We start from the raw sequence: 3,943 nt of genomic DNA on the forward strand, positions 1-3,943 counted from the left end.
AAAAAAAAACATAAAATAACAAAGAAAAATAGATAAAATATAACATTGGGTTGTCTCCCAACAAGCGCTTCTTTAATGTCAGTAGCTTGACAGATGGCTCTCATGGAGCCTCACATTTTCTCAGAGCAATGTTAGAACCTCCCAACACCAAACTTAGAGTTTGAATGTGGGGGTTCAACACCAAACTTAGAGTTTGGTTGTGGCCTCCCAACACCAAACTTAGAGTTTGACTGTGGGGGCTCTGTTTGACTCTAAGTTGAGAGAAGCTCTTCATGCTTCCTCTCCATGGTGACAGAGGGATATCCTTGAGCCTTAAACACAAAGGATTCTTCATTCACTTGAATGATCAGTTCACCTCCATCAACATCAATCACAACCTTTGCTGTGGCTAGGAAGGGTCTGCCAAGGATGATGGATTCATCCATGCACTTCCCAGTCTCTAGGACTATGAAATCAGCAGGGATGTAATGGTCTTCAATCTTCACCAAAACATCCTCTACAAGTCCATAAGCTTGTTTTCTTGAATTGTCTGCCATCTCTAGTGAGATTCTTGCAGCTTGTACCTCAAAGATCCCTAGCTTCTCCATTACAGAGAGAGGCATGAGGTTTACACTTGAACCTAAGTCACACAGAGCCTTCTTGAAGGTCATGGTGCCTATGGTACAAGGTATTGAAAACTTCCCAGGATCTTGTCTCTTTTGAGGTAATTTCTGCCTAGACAAGTCATCCAGTTCTTTGGTGAGCAAAGGAGGTTCGTTCTCCCAAGTCTCATTTCCAAATAACTTGTCATTTAGCTTCATGATTGCTCCAAGGTATTTAGCAACTTGCTCTTCAGTGACATACTCATCCTCTTCAGAGGAGGAATGCTCATCAGAGCTCATGAATGGCAGAAGTAAGTCCAATGGAATCTCTATGGTCTCATTTTGAGCCTCAGATTCCCATGGTTCCTCATTGGAGAACTCAGTGAAGGCTAGTGCACGCCCATTGAGGTCTTCCTCAGTGGCGTTCACTTCCTCTCCTTCCTCTCCAAATTCGGCCATGTTGATGGCCTTGCACTCTCCTTTTGGATTTTCTTCTGTATTGCTTGGAAGAGTACTAGGATGGAGTTCAGTAACTTTCTTGCTCAGCTGTCCCACTTGTGCCTCCAAATTCCTAATGGAGGACCTTGTTTCAGTCATGAAACTTTGAGTAGTTTTGATTAGATCAGAGACCATGGTTGCTAAGTCAGAGGTGTTCTGCTTAGAACTCTCTGTCTGTTGCTGAGAGGATGATGGAAAAGGCTTGCCATTGCTAAACCTGTTTCTTCCACCATTATTGTTGTTGAAACCTTGTTGAGGTCTCTGTTGATCCTTCCATGAGAAATTTGGATGATTTCTCCATGAAGAATTATAGGTGTTTCCATAGGGTTCTCCTAGGTAATTCACCTCTTCCATTGAAGGGTTCTCAGGATCATAGGCTTCTTCTTCAGATGAAGCATCCTTAGTACTGCTTGGTGCATTTTGCATTCCAGACAGACTTTGAGAAATCAAATTGATTTGTTGAGTCAATATCTTGTTCTGAGCCAATATGGCATTCAGAGTATCAATCTCAAGAACTCCTTTTTTCTGATTAGTCCCATTGTTCACAGGATTCCTTTCAGAAGTGTACATGAATTGGTTATTTGCAACCATTTCAATTAGCTCTTGAGCTTCTGCAGGCGTCTTCTTCAGATGAAGAGATCCTCCAGCAGAGCTATCCAAAGACATCTTGGATAGTTTAGAGAGACCATCATAGAAAATACCTATGATGCTCCATTCAGAAAGCATGTCAGATGGACATTTTCTGATCAATTGTTTGTATCTTTCCCAAGCTTCATAGAGGGATTCTCCATCCTTCTGTCTGAAGGTTTGGACTTCCACTCTAAGCTTACTCAATTTTTGAGGTGGAAAGAACTTTGCCAAGAAGGCATTGACTAGCTTTTCCCATGAGTCCAGGCTTTCTTTAGGTTGTGAGTCCAACTATGTCCTAGCTCTGTCTCTTACAGCAAAAGGGAATAGCATAAGTCTGTAGACCTCAGGGTCAACCCCATTGGTCTTGACAGTGTCACAGATTTGCAAGAATTCAGCTAAGAACTGATGAGGATCTTCCAATGGAAGTCCATGGAACTTGCAATTCTGTTGCATTAGAGAAACTAATTGAGGCTTAAGCACAAGATATTGACTCAACAAATCGGGAGTAGGTGCAGTAAAGTCACCCAGCACCTTCCTTGCATTGTTTGCATTGTTGTTATTTTCGGCTGCCATGTCTTCTTCTTCTTTGAAGATTTCTGTTAGGTCCTCTACAGAGAGTTGTGCCTTAGCTTCTCTTAGCTTTCGTTTCAAGGTCCTTTCAGGTTCAGGGTCAGCTTCAACAAGAATGCCTTTGTCTTTGTTCCTGCTCATATGAAAGAGAAGAGAACAAGAAAATATGGAATCCTCTATGTCACAGTATAGAGATTCCTTGAGGTGTCAGAGGAATAGAAAATGGAAGAAAGAGGTAGAAGAATTCGAACTTAGTGAGATAGAGTTCGAATTGTGCATTGAGAAGGAGTGGCACTCCATAAATAGAAGGATGTGGGAAGAGGCGAAGAAATTTTCGAAAATTAAATTAAAAAGATTTTAAAAACATTTTGAAAAACTTTAATTAATTTTCGAAAATCAAGAGTGGGAAAGAGATCAAGTAATTTTTGAAAAAGATTTTGAAATTAGAAATCAAAAAGATATGATTTGAAAACTATTTTGAAAAAGATGTGATTAAAAAGATTTGATTGAGAAGTTATGGTTTTAAAAAGATATGATTGAAAAGATATGATTTGAAAACAATTTTTTTAAAAAAAAAAGATTTGATTTTAAAAATTAATGACTTGGCTAACAAGAAAAGATATGATTCAAACATTAAACCTTTCTCACAGAAAAGGCAACATACTTGAAATGTTGAATCAAATCATTAATTGATAGCAAGTATCTTTGAAAAAGGAAAGAAATTGATTTTGAAAACATTTGATTGAAAAGATATGATTTGGTTTTGAAAAACTTTGAAAACTTGAAAAAAAAATTGATTTTGAAAACAAAATCCTCCCCCTTGTGCCATCCTGGCGTTAAACGCCAAGAATGGTGCACATTCTGGCGTTTAACGCCCAATGCACTACCCTTTTGGGCGTTAAACGCCCAACCAGGCACCCTGGCTGGCGTTTAAACGCCAGTCTGTCCTTCTTCACTGGGCGTTTTGAACGCCCAGCTTTTTCTGTGTAATTCCTCTGCTGCATGTTCTGAATCTTCAGTTCCCTGTACTATTGACTTGAAAATAGAACCAAGATCAAATAAACAATGCATGCAAGACACTAAACTTAATATGAGACACTAGACTCAACAAGAAACATAAAATCTTTTTTTTTGTTTTTATGATTTTGTAGTTTTTTTGTGCTTTTTCGAAAATTATATGAAAAAGAAAATAAAGGTATCAAAATTCTTAATGAGAATTCCAGGAATCATGCAATGTTAGTCTAAAGCTTTAGTCTAATGGAATTAGACATGGCTAGCCAAGCTTCAGCAGGACATTACATTCAAGAGCTAAATTGATGAGAATCAATCAGCTTTGGTGATGATAAGAACATCACCTTGAAACACTAGAATTCATTCTTAAGAACTCTGAAGATAAATACCTAATCTAAGCAACAAGATGAACCGTCAGTTGTCCATACACGAAACAATCCCCGGCAACGGCGCCAAAAACTTGGTGTGCGAAATCGTGATCACTACAACTTCGCACAACTAACCAGCAAGTGCACTGGGTCGTCCAAGTAATAAACCTTACGCGGGTAAGGGTCGATCCCACGGAGATTGTTGGTATGAAGCAAGCTATGGTCACCTTGTAAATCTTAGTCAGGCAGACTCAAATGGGTATAGATGATATATGAATAAAACAT

At 39.0% G+C, this 3,943-nt stretch overlaps 1 non-coding gene across 1 annotated transcript; it reads left to right on the top strand.

Moving 5' to 3' along the window:
• Positions 1–1,803: 1,803 nt before the first annotated feature.
• On the top strand, positions 1,804–1,907 carry LOC130943155 (small nucleolar RNA R71). Its single transcript, XR_009071686.1, has one exon. It is a non-coding gene; the product is annotated as a small nucleolar RNA R71 (small nucleolar RNA).
• The last annotated feature ends 2,036 nt before the right edge of the window (positions 1,908–3,943 follow it).

Source organism: Arachis stenosperma, chromosome 7, assembly GCF_014773155.1.
Source record: "Arachis stenosperma cultivar V10309 chromosome 7, arast.V10309.gnm1.PFL2, whole genome shotgun sequence".
Lineage (NCBI taxonomy): Eukaryota > Viridiplantae > Streptophyta > Magnoliopsida > Fabales > Fabaceae > Arachis > Arachis stenosperma.